Source organism: Rhipicephalus microplus, chromosome 1 (assembly GCF_043290135.1).
Source record: "Rhipicephalus microplus isolate Deutch F79 chromosome 1, USDA_Rmic, whole genome shotgun sequence".
NCBI lineage: Eukaryota > Metazoa > Arthropoda > Arachnida > Ixodida > Ixodidae > Rhipicephalus > Rhipicephalus microplus.
This window is the reverse complement of record NC_134700.1, coordinates 51,224,881-51,238,571: the sequence shown is the minus strand read 5'-3', so window position 1 is coordinate 51,238,571 and position 13,691 is coordinate 51,224,881. Positions and strand designations below refer to the sequence as shown.

At 41.5% G+C, this 13,691-nt stretch overlaps 2 protein-coding genes across 4 annotated transcripts in view; one reads left to right on the top strand and one right to left on the bottom strand.

The window, feature by feature from the left end:
- The window catches only part of LOC142766267 (uncharacterized), a 77,509-nt gene that overhangs the window by 35,221 nt on the left and 28,597 nt on the right, over window positions 1–13,691 (bottom strand). The window lies entirely within an intron of this gene.
- LOC142766515 (uncharacterized) overlaps window positions 2,160–13,691 on the top strand; it is a 204,486-nt gene continuing 192,954 nt past the window's right edge. Inside the window, exons 1-2 of one of the 2 annotated variants that reach the window (XR_012884592.1) lie at window positions 2,160–3,445; window positions 7,594–10,478. The gene's annotated coding sequence lies outside the window, so the exon portion shown is untranslated. Of the gene's footprint in view, window positions 3,446–7,593; window positions 10,479–13,691 lie in introns of those variants that run through there. The other variant, XR_012884593.1, reaches the window with a different exon arrangement.

The window sequence follows — 13,691 nt, the reverse complement described above, 5'->3', positions numbered from 1 at the left end:
TATATATATATATATATATATATATATATATATATATATATGTGTGTGTGTGTGTGTGTGTGTGTGTGTGTGTGTGTGTGTAGGGGGGGGGCGAGAGGCGTGTCTCTTCCTCCTCTCGTACCCTTCTCCCCTTCGCTTCGCAAAGGCGCTGCGTGCACTGACCGTGCCATTCTCTGACCTTTATTTCTTCACCTAAAAAACCACTTCCCGTGCTCCCGCATGGTTGCAGAAGGTAGTGCATTGTTTTCTTTTTGGACCAACCACGTCTCGTCTTCGATAATCTTGTGAAAACAACTTGCACTCGAACGGCTTTTGACCGAGCAAGGGTTTTTTGTAATAAATTCAAGCTTTTTTTTTCTCAATTGCTTCTACACATGAATATGTGCTGTCCGTAGATCGTGACAGTAGCCCATTCATTTATTCACACATAATGTGGACGATATAAAGCGGCAAAGCATGTCGAATCATACAGTGCGAGAAGAAGTTAGTCTCTTTTACATTTTCTCAATTATTCTTAGTGTTCTGTAAAATTTGTCAATGCCTCAATCATTTCCTTGACTTTTTTCATCCCTGCGACATTCTTTGTTATCTTAGGAAAGGCATGCATTCCTTGCGCTATGCGTGGTATTTGATTTGCAAACATGGATGCAGCTCGATTCTTGCACGTGCACTCCCGCGCCGGTGGTCTGGTGCTTATGGTGCTGAACTGTTGACCCGCAAGTCGCAGGATTGAATCCCGGCAGTTCACGGCGGCCACATTTTTAATGGACGAGAAAGAGTGCGAGACCTGTGTAGTTAGACTTAGGTGCACCTTAAGTAACCCCAGGTGGTTTAAATTTTCGGAGCCCTTCGGTACAGCGTCTCTAATGATTATATGACAACTTTGGGACGTTAAACGGAACAATTTTTATTCCAACAATTATAGGTGTACACCCTTCTGTTCTTCAACACCCTCACGAACGGCATAATAACACCCTTTTCCCGTTACACCCTTCTCTGAGGGTGTACCAGCAAAGAAAAGGGTGTTACATTCATTCAAAGAGGGTGTAAATCTTGAAAACATCCTTTCTGCACCCTTAAGGATGTAAAAAATTTTAGTGTGTGCTTGATTAATCCTTCACTATTACCACTCTAACTACACCTGCTACAGTGCATAGTGTGACAAAAGTAATGGTACTTAACATTACTGGCAGCATACACTTTTATGTCTCAAAATAGGTTAAAAAGCCTGGTAAAAATGTGTGTACGTTTTTTTTCGCTCCAACTAAATATTCGGGTCTACTCAAAGTAGCTTCCACTCTTTTAAGTTCCTCAAACTTTTAGGTGTTCAAAAGAAGTATCAATGCCATATACTTTCTTTGTCAGCCTACTCACCACTCTAATAATGAGAATTACCCGACAACATTACTCAGGAAAATATAGGGATGTTATAAAAAGTAATGTCAATTCAATTGTCAAAAAATGTCAACCCATTAGTAACTTGCCGCCAAGTTACGTTTTCGTTCACTTTTCTTTTCACAATTTTGTTAAAGTTATTTTTGATAACACCACCTATAGTTTGTTTGGCATCATTGTCTGCTAGTTCTCATTATAATGTGTTCAACAAAGACAACAAACCCTTAAATTTATAGTTCTTTCCTTTACTCATGAATCTGAAACAGTGAATCTCAGTAATCTTAGCGGTGTGTGACTTGTTTTTTTTTTTTGATCAGTTGTGCATGTATTCAAGTACATGCATTTAGGTGGGAGGGCGAACTATTGCCTCCTCCTGTGACTAGCAGATTTTCTGAGAACGGACAGATGCATAATGCTGCCAACGAAGTATAGGGATATTGGAAGTAATCGTAACGTAATTGCAATCATAATGTAATTGCCAGTAGGCAAAAAAAAGGTGTCCCACACTCGCCTTAATGGTAACAGGCAGCGCTGACTGACTCTTCCATGTATAAATGCACATATATACCGTACAAAATGGAAGAGCGATAGCCGCCATGGTAGCTCAGTTGATAAAGCATCGGACATGTTATTCGAAGTTCGCAGGCTCGGTCCCTGTACAGGGCAGGTTATCTTTTTTTTCCTGCCCCGCCAAGGTGGTCTAGTGGCTAAGGTACTCGGCTGCTGACCCGCAGGTCGTGGGCTCGAATCCCGGCTGTGGCGGCTGCATTTCCGATGGAGGCGGAAATGTTGTAGGCCCGTGTACTCAGTTTGGGTGCACGTTAAAGAACCCCAGGTGGTCAAAATTTCCGGAGCCCTCCACTACGGCGTCTCTCATAATCATATGGTGGTTTTGGGACGTTAAACCCCACAAATCAATCAATATCTTTTTTTCCTTCTACTTTTCTTTCTTCACAATTACAACACTTCTATTCTTCTTGAAGATTTTCTGGTGTAAAAAAGGTACCTTATAATCTGAAGAGGCAAACAGAATGTGCCAGTGTACGAGTTAGCTCTTGTAGTGGTTACAAGAAAGATATGTTTTGAAGAATAAATCATTCTGCCACTTGCTGAAGAATGGCTACAGGACATGGTGCTAGATGCAATTTGTTATTTTTGAATCAAGCTATCTTGTATTCTATTTTTATAAATTACATGGGATACACATGACGGTATCACACACTTTAACGCCACAAAGATTATACAGTGAACAATGTTATAAATGCGAAATTGCATAAGGATAAGGTGAAAACTGCACCCTTAACGAGAATGTACAGAAAGCACAGGGTGCAGGCGTCATTCCTTCTGCCCGTGCTTTTCAAGTGCGAGCTGTTTTCACCTCGTTCTGACCAACTTACTAGATTGAGATGTGTTGTTATAGTGCAAGAGGATGCTCCACGGGAAACTAGGTTTGTCTCAAAGTTTGTGTGTGTCTTTCAATCTATATGGTGCCCGGTTCAAGAGTTCATGCAGACCAGATCGTGTAAAACAGGACCGTGTAAAATGGACCGTGTAAATAAAATAAAATGGACCATGTAAATAAACAGGATCGTGTAAAATGTCGTTTTCGTGTGCAACTGTAGTTGTGGTTGTGCTGAATGACCTTTCTTTATATACACTACATAACAAACTTGCTTCTTTAGAGTCGAGTGCATCTTCGGATCGATTGTAAATGTTTGCATATGCGAGGCCTTAAGTTTTATAAGAAATTCCTCAGTGTGCCACGAGGAAATGTGTGTTCAGCGAAAATTTGTATATCATTATATACAACTCTTAAAGCCTCGTCTACAACTTTATGCAGGTTGACCTTGAGCAGAAAACGAGGAGCGGCAGCAGCCCCCAAAAAAGAGCAAGCACCCTCCAAGCTCCCGAAGCTCTCTTCGACAGAAACAGCAAGGTCACTGTGTGGCATTGAAAACCATTGCAAGGAGTGCCTTATCAGTACACTGTGCTGCTCTTTCATCGCAGAAGACGAAGTTGACCACTCCAGAGGAACTTCACGCTGTGTATTGTGAGTGCTTCAGTGGTTTTGTTTTTGTCCAGCCAGCAGTTAAGAAATCATGTGTCAGATTCAGCCAGGATGGCTAGAGGGAGTCGGGCAGGCATGTTTGGACATTTGTCTAGCCAAGTAGTGCCAATTTTTGCACTGGTCCTGTTGGAGTTACTGCCAGAATCACAGAAGCTACGTCACCTCTCTGAATGTACAGATGTGTCGGGGAACATTAGCTGCATTAGGTTTTTCTATAACTGATAGCTGTCAACATTCTTCATTATACAGGAGTTTTGTTCCTCACTTATGGGTGTAAAGCCCTCTACAGAAAAAATGCAACACGTCTACTTCCAGAAGACTCCAAGGCCCTACTTGTAGCTTTTTTCGGCTTGTATCATAAGCACCTCGTTTGGGGTACATGAACATTTTATAAACATGTACAGCGAAAATTTTGGGTGGCTGGTCGTTTTGTCGTTATCTTGTTCCTCGCAGTATTCTTAAGCATGTTGTGCATTACGTTGTCAATCTGGTTCATGTGCATAGAAGACATTACGAAGTTTCGGGCTACAGTATAAAAAGCCTGGAAGCAAGCTATCAATAATTTTTTAACAGAGATGCTTAATCTGATACATGATACATCACTAAACTTTCGTGCGTATTCATCAATGTAAGCTCGTCTTAGTGTTATCCAAAATGAAGATGTGAGTCGACAGATGGAAACATCTAGTGGGGTAATCAGGGTGAACAGTAGAAGTGCTTCAGACAGGCTGGCCGATGTTGCGATAGGAGGACCTATTTTTAGAAGTCACCTTGTCATCCTTGGCGTGTTAGTTTAAATGGGGTCAGTAATGACATCATCTATTGGTATAGGCGTGTGTGCCTGTTGGAAATGTCTGTCTGAAAAAAAAAACCTATAACACAGAAGAGTGCAGCCCTTGCTTCTTTTCAAGTTAGGTTGCGCTGATACAAAGTGTTCTCCTGTTGGAGGTTGGGGGTAAGGGAAGCAAAAAAAAGATAAATGATAGAAAAGAAGAAAAAAGAAGAAAGAAAAGGGAATGCAAAGTAAAAGTAGTGCTACACTGCTCCTACTTTGCATCCCCCCTTTTTTCTTTTTTTCCCTTGTTTTATTTTTTCACCTTTGTTGTTACATTTGCATTGTCCCATCTAGTGCATGAATCAATGACACATGGCTTTGCTATAGCAAAGATGCCTATGTGGTGTTGGATTGAACAGTGCATTGTACTTCATTTAGTTAATTACAGACTGATCAGTCTTGCAATAAGTGCTTCCTGTCTATCACCACACATGTTCAATTGAAAAGTTTGTGCTTGGCTCTTAGTATGCTGGTATATAGCTTGTGACTTGGACTACTCAAAATGAATGTTATTTTGCTGGTGTTTATGGTAATGAATTTATCGAACATGAAAATATCTTGCCTTGTGAACTTTGTCGGATCTGCCTTTCTTTTTCTTTCCTATGCAGGCATTGTATGTGAGGGAGGCAGTAACAGAGAGGTGATAGCTTGAGCTTCGGAAGAATAAATGCTGGCAGTGAGGCAATTACGCATCAAACATCTCAGCCATTTTGCCAACCGTCCTAAATGTGTTTTGAAAAAAAAATATTGTGCTCGTTTACTGTATTTTTCTGAAAACAGCAAAATGCTAAAGTATATCGCAGAGAACAAAATATTAGGCCACGTTGGTGCCTTCTGGACTTCCCAGGATGTCGTCTGGGTGTTGTTTGTAAAAAGTAAAGTGTTTCAAAAATACTGCCTCTTCTACACCAAATTCGGTCTTGGTATTAAGTAAAGGTGCTTGTGTGTAGTGCATGAAGCTCAGTAATATTAGTGCAAGTTTTTCGCCACATCAAAAGCAGGGAAGCAGTTCTCTTTATATGGCAAGTTATATGATTACACTTTGTCTTAAAGTAGAAATGAATTTTTGAAGTTTTCTTATGATGGCTGTTTTCTGCATTTGATGTACGACAGCTTCCGTTCCGAAGTTCCCCATGGCTCTCAATGGGAGACTTCAAAAATCATTTTCCTCATTTAAACAAAATTTGTAATGATAACACTTGCCATGTAACAAGAACTGTTTATTTGCTTTCAACTTACATATAAAAGTTTTTTCAATTAGACAAACACACAGCTCAAATTGCATCTCAATGTGGACAAAAACGATTATATAGTGATATTTGTAATCTGGACCTAACATTATTTTTTTTCGTAAAATAGAACTTCTGTGCAGTGAGTATTTGTGGCTCAAATATTCATACAAAATGCAGTATTGCCATACAAGAAATGCAAACGATAAACAGTTTGGCGGAATTCTTCAAAGCCTATGTAGCAGAAAAATTGCACTAATGTTACTTGACTTCAAATACTTTAAGAAGCATCTTTACTTAATATGTAGATCAAATTTGATGTGGCGAGAAAAAGCGGTACTTTGAAATTTTTCTCACAAATAACACCCGCACGACATTCTGCGAAATTCTGAAGGTACCCACGTGACCACTACACTTTTCTCTTCAAAACATTTCTGCAAATAACTATTTTCAGAAGAGTAAATTACCATCATTTTTAAACTATACATCTGTGATGGTCGCCAGGCAGCATGGTTTGTATGTTTGGTGTAGAATAGCCCAGTGCAAAAAACAACAAATGGCTGAGCATCCTTTGACGCTCGGGCAATTTCGAAAGCATTTGTTTGTTAGCAGCAATTCAGTTAAGCCCTTGTCTTTATGCTTAGGCCCAGAAACAAAATACAAGTAACCAAAGTAGTCCTAAGAGTCATGTAGTCTCACTGTTCCAAGGCTTGTGGAGCCTATTTTAGTGCAAGCTTCACCATTTTTTAAAAATTCAGATTCAACCAACAGGTTTTGGAGGCACAGTGCATTTTCAGCTAACTTGTTTCACACCAGTTACTTAGATAAAAAGCGGAAAGTAGAGGTAAAAATACCATTTTAAAGGCATTGTAGGTAATAACAAAAAGACTGCTTTCTTTTTTTTTGTGTGGTGCTTTGCCTGAACGCTGTGCTTTTTGTGGTATAGTTCATTGTCTAGTGAACATAGGCCTTAAAAACTAACATTAGCCATGTTGAGGTCGATTTCTTGGTTATAGTCATAGGAGACATATAAATAATTATGACTTCAAACTTGATTGTTCTCTTGAAGATTTTTTCCTTGCATAATGATATTTGAGAGTCTTAGTCAATTTTGTTATAAGAAAACGTGATGTCATAATAGAGTCACTTTTTGTAGTGTCGTTCAGTTCTACCTTACCTTTTACATTCCTAATAGAGGAGTTATTTTCAATATCGGTATTTAAAATGGAATGAGCATGCTGTAAGTAGTAAGGTGTAAGCACTTACAGATAGCACATGCACCCAACTTTTCTGTTGGCAGTTTATTTCTGTTATTCTTGATTTATATGTGGTGTTTCACGTCCGAAAACCACTATATGATTATGAGAGACGCCGTAGTAGAGGGCACTGGAAACTTCGACCACTTGGGGTTCTTTAACGTACACCCAAATCTGAGCACACGTGCCTACAGCATTTCTGCCTCCATCGGAAATGGAGCCGGGGTTTGATACCGCGACATGCGGGTCAGCAGCCGAATTACTGTTACTCTTGCTCCCCTATATGTGTGCAGTTCGGTTATAGTTATCTGGCTTGCACAGATTTTTAATGGCACCTGCCTGGTCCTGCTTGCTTTCATGGTGATTTTAACCTTCATAAGTTGCTTAGGTTTAACTCTCAAAATTGTTCAAGATGCCAATTTTGTGCACAAACTGTACAGTATAAAGGCAGCAGATGTACATGCACACACTATTAAATGAACACAGAGAGCTTTCACTTGCAGTTCCTAAAGTTTTACTGTGCAGGAAGCGTTTAAATCATAATTTCATAAGGACATAATAATCAATTATCTCTACCATTGAAAATCGTGACAACCTAGTTATTTTCACTGTGATAAGCATGCTGTGTTTTTTTGATGTGGCAGAACTAATTTATACACTCATTCCTTCTATTATTCACATATGCATAACATGAAGGATTTTGTGTCTTAAATTTCAGTTTCATTCTGTGTGTTATATTTCTTGTGCATGTAAACTATTGTGCTAACATGTGTCTCTGACATTATTTGTGCCAATTATTTTCATTTCCAGGTGCCTATGAAGGACACATAAGTTCTATCGCAGTGACCTTCGAAATTTACAGTGGTGCCGGAGCCTCAAGCAGCATTTCGCCGATCTCCACAAGGCATTCATGAGATAAACACAGCACCACACTTTCACAGTGCTATGATTATTATTTATGTTTAAACATTTCGTTCTAAAATTGCTGTTACATTGTGCCACCATCCTGTGGCTTAGGTGGAGCTCGTGAAATTGCGGTGCAGTCACCTCATTTGTGTACGATCAAACTGCAATGTCACTATTCACAGCTGGAGCATACAGACAAATAAAAAAACATATTGATTGTAGCAGGGCTGATGTGTATATTAATGCTTCTCTATTGATAATAATAACTTTATAAGTTCTTTAAGTCTTGCATAGAACACTGCATTAATGTGTTGCAATGTAACCACCATTTATGATCGCTAGCATGTTAATTTAGTAGTTTTGTAATGTATTTTATTTGAAGATAATTGTGCTTCTGCATCACAACAATTAGTAATATGCCGATGATTCAATCCCTCATCATGCACATTTAAGAAATATTGTGATTTGTACACAGTATTGCATGTACTCAAGATGTGGACGTCTATTCAATTTACACATTATATTGCTTTGCACTAGATTCAGACGCAACATGCACACATTTCAGTAATTTCCGCATGATACGCCTTTCCATAAAATGCGGAGTCCGCATCATACGTCTTATGCGGAGCCCGCATCATACGTCTTATGCGGAGCCCGCATCATACGTCTTTCATATTCCAATAATTCCGTATGTGAGGTCTCCGCATCTTACGGAATGTTTCAGTAGGGCGTGCCTGCGAAGGTCTCGTCCAGTCTTGACAGCTGTGTCAATAAGACCTGAGACGCCAAATGGCGGAGCGGAATAGACTCGGCTTCATTGGTGACCTTCGTGTTTGAAGCCGCCTGAGTAACTCCTATCGCCAAGCGAAGACCCTTTCTGTGCACTGCCTCTAGGCGTTCGAACTAGCTCGGTGATGGTGATATCAGAGGCAGCTGATAAATAAGGCGGCTTGTATTAAGCGCAGCATTCAATTTCAGCATGGACATAAGATTGCAGCCCCAACGTACCCCTGCCATGCGACGAAGAGCGTTGACCCCCCTTTGCACTGATGCAGTGACTATACCATCAACCGCACGTCGCTAATAGGTTGTTGTCGATGGTAATGCCCAGGAAACGGACACTTGTTGCACAACAAATTGAGTGGCCTCGAATATTCAGCGACAGACGTGTTGACTTCCGTCTCGCTCCCGGGAAGAGCATGAAGGCCAATTTTTCTGCTCATAAAGATAGGCCAAGGGTCAATAAGTGACGCAAATGATTGGAATAGCACTATGTGCTATCCGGGTCAAACGTTTGTGCTGGTACCCAGAAATCGAATTGCAGATGTCATCGGCATAGATGGATATTTTAACTGCTTTTAAAGCTAAGTGCAGAGTTTCAGGAAGGTTGGCCTTGGCAGCGTTGAAAAGAAAGGGTATAGAACACTTCCGTGTGGGACGCCGATGGAAACGCGTCTCTCTTCACCCGTTACATTTCCAAGCTTAACCTGGACACAGTGGTCTTTGAGAAATTCATGTACGAACCGAAAAGCATTCCCCGACACAACCATGGCTTGGAGCCCGTTCACGATGCCTGCCTTTAGTGCACAATCATATGCCTTGGCAACGTCCATATGCCTTGGAGTGTCGAGAGTCCGCTGACGTGGTGGTGCTGGATGTGGCTTAATAGGTCCAAAACACTGTCCTGGGCCCTCAATCGTGGGCGAAATCTCGTCACACACGATGGCCATCGTTTTCCTTGTTCAATGTACAAAGTTAAACTTGTACATATTAATCTTTCCATCAACTTAGACACGCGTGATGTAAAGATACCGGTCGATATGATACGAGGCTCGCAGGATCTTTTTCGAACTTCAGGACTGGCACAGGCATGCTGTCTTCCAAACAACTAGGATCTCTCCCGTGCTCAAGACATGATTAATTATGTACAAAAGGGCCAATTTTCGCTCATTTGGCAGATTTGTCTGCATTTGATTGCGGATCAAATTGGGACCCATGGCAAAGCGTCTTCTTAGGTTGCTAAGTGCCGTATCCAGCTCTCGAAAGGTGAATGGCGTATCCATCATGTGAAAAGTTGGGGTGACAGAGAAGACGCTGCTCCTGCTGATCTGCCAGATGTGTACACGTCTTCGAAATCTTCTGCAAACGTTGGCAAATCTTTTCCTTGTTTCAAAGTGAGTGCTTCGAATGGCCTGTGTTAGCGCATCTTCCCAGAACGACTATTACTGCCCATATCCTTGTCAAATCTGAGCACACGACACATGTCTCCTTTACGATGGAAGAGTAAAGGAGACATGTGTACTTAGATTTAGGTGTAGGTTGCACAAGGCCAGGTTGCAGGTTGCACAAGCATATAAGCATTTTCCCGGAGAGGCTTGCTTGGGGCACGACACCGGTTCCGGAATGGAGCGCTTACCCTGTCTGCTCTTACAGGTTAGTTATTTAGACCGCTCTTGCTGTCCCCGCAGCAGCAATCGTTGCTTTCTTATGGTGTCGTGCCCAAGTGAACTGTTCCTTATGTTTGAACGCTGTAAGAATTGGTTTCGCATGTATACCAATAGCCTGCTTTTATTGCTATCCGGTGACGTTGAATCTAATCCCGGTCCTAACACAAACGAAGTTCTAACTACCGTCCTGGCCACTGTCCAGAGGATAGATTCCAGACAAGAAGAAATACTGAATGATCTGCGCGCCCTGAAACTTTGGCAGACATCTGTTGATGACGAACTAAAGCAGATATCCTCCCGGATGCATGCCGTGGAGGTGGACGTTATGGCTTTAAAGCAAAATGATGGTTCATCGACTTCCTTGTCACAAACTTCCGGCGTCAACATAGGCGAAAAAATAAAGGCTATTGAATCGCGATGTGAAGATGCCGAGAACAGGTTACGACGTTCTAACCTGCTTTTCTTTGGCCTACCTGACGAACCGTCTGAGTCCTGGTTCTCATCCGAACAGAAAGTTATTCAATTATGTTCGCAGCACCTGGGCATAACACTTCAATCCTCGCAAGTTGAAAGAGCCCACAGGCTTGGAAGATACAACTCTGATAAGTGCAGACCGATCATCACAAAGTTCGCTTTCTTTAAAGACAAGCACAGCATCATGGAAATGGGCCACAAACTGAAGGGCACGCTCCTTGCCATCCGTGAGGATTTTGCTCCGCAAACACGGTTTGCTAGGAAAAAGTTGTTAGAATTTGGAAAAGCTAAAAACGTGCCTTTCAAGCTTTCAGTTGATAAACTGCGAATCGATAACGTTACTTACGTGTACGACGCAATCAATGACAAAATAACACCTGCATCGCAATAGCTCGCGCGTAGGTCGGCTACGCACACACTTGCAAACAATTTCCTGCCACATGCTGATCCCATTCAGTACAAGAACTTCACTTTATCATACACCAACATACGCAGTATTATTTCAAAGCGTACTGAGTTGTGCTCTTATCTTGAAAACAGCAACTGCGATATCTTGCTGCTTACGGAAACTTGGCTAAACCCTAATATCTCAGATAGTGAAGTTTTGCTTGACTCACCTGATTTCCATATTTTCAGAAAAGATAGGATAGGTAGAGCTGGTGGGGGGGTACTTATTGCCATAAAAAGTCATATCACATCTTTTGTGATTGACATTCCGTCACGGTTGGAAATTGTTTGGGTGTGCTCCTCATCACATGCATCCAAAACAATTTTCGGAGTATGTTACAGGCCGCCAGATTGCTCGGAAAGTTTTGTTACAGATTTGCACGACAACTTGACAAATTTGCGCTCTAAGTTTCCTAAAGCTGACGTTTTCCTCTTGGGCGATTTCAACTACCCTGAAATTGACTGGTCCAATCTAACTTCCCTCTCACGCAATTCCAGAGAGTTCCTCGATCTAACCCTTGACTTCTCTTTTGTTCAATTAATTGACCAACCCACGCGCCAACACAACATTCTTGACCTGCTTCTATCGTCAGCTCCTGAAAAAGCTACATCAACCTTATATCTAGATGGTCTCAGTGACCACCGTCTCATTCAGGTATCTATTAGCTTACCTGCATCCAAGCCTATGTCTCTCCAAGGCCAATACTTGATTATAAAAGAGGTGATTATCAATCCATAAATCAGAGTTTAGTTGACTTCTCTCACTCATTTATGGCCTCTTTCTTCAACCGCTCAGTCAACGAAAATTGGTGCCTTTATAAAGAAAAATTGTTGAGCCTGGTGCATGAACATATCCCTCGCTTGACAATTCGCGTAAATACATCTAAACCATGGTTTACCCGTACACTTCGCACCCTTCGAAATAAAAAGAAGCGCCTTTTCAGTAAGGCAAAGTTATTGCAATCTTCGGTAGCATGGGCGAAGCATCGTGATTCTGATAAGGTTTATTGTCATGCTGTGCGTCAGGCGAAACACAAGTTCTTTTCACATGACCTACAGTCACTTTTAAAAAACGACCCTAAGAAATTCTGGAAATCAATCGCCCCCACACGCTCTAACACTCGTATCACGATTTTGAACAGCGCCGGTGTTACGGTCTCTCCTGAATCTTGCCCAGTGGTGTTTAATAATTACTTCACTTCAGTTTTTACGAAAGAAAATTACACTAACATGCCTCTGCCACCTACATTTCAGTATCGTTTTATGGATCCTATAGAGATTAATCCTGCAGGTATCTCTTCCCTAATTACAAATCTCAAGACGTCCACATGTTCAGGTGTCGACGGCATAAACTCTAAAATCTTAAAGCATACCGTTGTTCCGTCTAGTACCATTCTCGGTCACATCTTTCAGCAATCGTTACAAACTGGCGAGATTCCATATGACTGGAAAATCGCTAAGGTCATTCCGGTCTTCAAATCCGGGGACAAATGCCTGCCAAGTAATTATCGTCCCATATCCTTAACGAGCATCCCATGTAAGCTACTTGAGCACATTATTTCTTCACATGTTGCATCACACTTAGAACAAAACCAATACTTTTTTAAAAATCAGCACGGCTTCCGCAAAGGACTTTCTTGTGATACACAGCTTATCGAATTCACGCATGAGATCTTTAACAATATGGATGAAAATTTACCAACAGACAGCATATTCATCGACTTTTCTAAGGCATTCGACCGCGTTGCACATTGTCGTTTAATAGCTAAAGTATCATCTCTGAACTTAGATTCACTTACAGTCTCTTGGATTAGGAACTTCCTGTGTTTTCGCAAACAGTGTACTGTAATTGATAACATGTCTTCCCCTCTCTCGGAGGTGACATCTGGTGTCCCTCAGGGGAGCGTTATTGGCCCTTTGTTATTTTTAATTTTTATCAATGATCTTCCCTCAGATATCACGTCATCAATTCGCCTCTTCGCGGACGACTGCATAATCTATCGCAAAATCACTTCACCATCAGATCATACAGCTCTGCAGCAAGACCTTGATCGTGTAACCACATGGTGCTCTGATTGGCAAATGTCATTAAACGTTGATAAGTGCAATCAAATGACCTTCACTCGAAAGCGCTCACTCTCAACATTTCAGTATTTCCTTGATGGTAGCCCTCTAAGACCTACTTCATCTTATAAGTATCTAGGCATCCATCTGGCATCGAACCTTTCTTGGGCCAGTCATATCAACAAGATTACTGCTGACGCGTCACGAACGCTTGGTTACCTAAAACGCAACCTTCGTGATGCACCTCCTACCACACGAAAGCTCGCTTACCAAACACTCGTGCGCCCTAAACTCGAATACGCTTCTTCTATATGGTCACCTGACCAAGATTATCTATCCCGAAGCCTGGAATCGGTTCAAAACCGCGCTGCTCGCTTTATCACCGGTAACTACAGCAGGCATTCTAGTGTAACTAAAATCAAGCAGTCGCTCTCTCTTTCCTCTCTCGCCTCCCGCAGAAACATTTCTCTTTTATGTCTGTTGCACAGAATCATCAACAGCAAGCACAGTTTTTCCTTGCCACTTCTCAAACCTCATCGATATTCCCGTCGTTTGCAGCATAACCTCAGT